At 37.2% G+C, this 659-nt stretch overlaps 1 protein-coding gene across 1 annotated transcript in view; it reads right to left on the reverse strand.

Moving 5' to 3' along the window:
* The window catches only part of TENM1 (teneurin transmembrane protein 1), a 720,277-nt gene that overhangs the window by 382,815 nt on the left and 336,803 nt on the right, over positions 1-659 (reverse strand). The gene's annotated exons all lie outside the window — the stretch shown is intronic.

The following is a 659-nucleotide window of genomic DNA, read 5'->3' on the forward strand; positions in this document are numbered from 1 at the left end:
TTTTTGAATTATCTTCAGTAAGATTTTACTTGCGTGCGATATTAATAACATTGTTCAATAATTTCCACATTCTGTGGGATCACCTTTCTTTGGAATGGGTACAAATATGGATCTCTAATAGTCAGTTGGCCAGGTAGCTGTCTTCCAAATCTCTTGGCATAACCGAGTGAGTGCTTCCAGAAGGGCATCCTTTTGTTGAAACATCTCAATGTATATTCCGCCAATTCCTGGAGGCTTGTTGACCAATTCCTTCAGTGCAATGTCGATGTCTTCCTTCAATACTATTGATTCTTGATCATATTGCACTTCCTGAAATGGATGAACACTGTCCAATTCTTTTTGGTATCGTGACTCTATGTATTCCTTCCATCTTCTTTTGATGTTTCCTGCATCATTCAATATATTGCCTATAGAATCTTTCAACATTGCAATTCAAGGCTTAAATTTTTTTCTTTAGTTCTTTTAGCTTGAGAAATGGTAAGCACGTTCTTCCCTTTGGGTTTTCTAACTCCAGGTCTTTGCACATTTCATTGTAATAACTGACATTGTCTTCTCGAGCTGCTCTTTGAAATCTCTTCAGCTCTGTTATCTTATTATTTCTTCCATTTGCTTTAGCTACTCTCCATTCAAGGGCAAGTTTCAGAGTCTCTTCTGACATC

Source organism: Orycteropus afer, unplaced genomic scaffold (genome assembly GCF_000298275.1).
Source record: "Orycteropus afer afer isolate SDZICR_OR568_19922 unplaced genomic scaffold, OryAfe1.0 scaffold00337, whole genome shotgun sequence".
Taxonomy (NCBI): Eukaryota; Metazoa; Chordata; class Mammalia; order Tubulidentata; family Orycteropodidae; genus Orycteropus; species Orycteropus afer.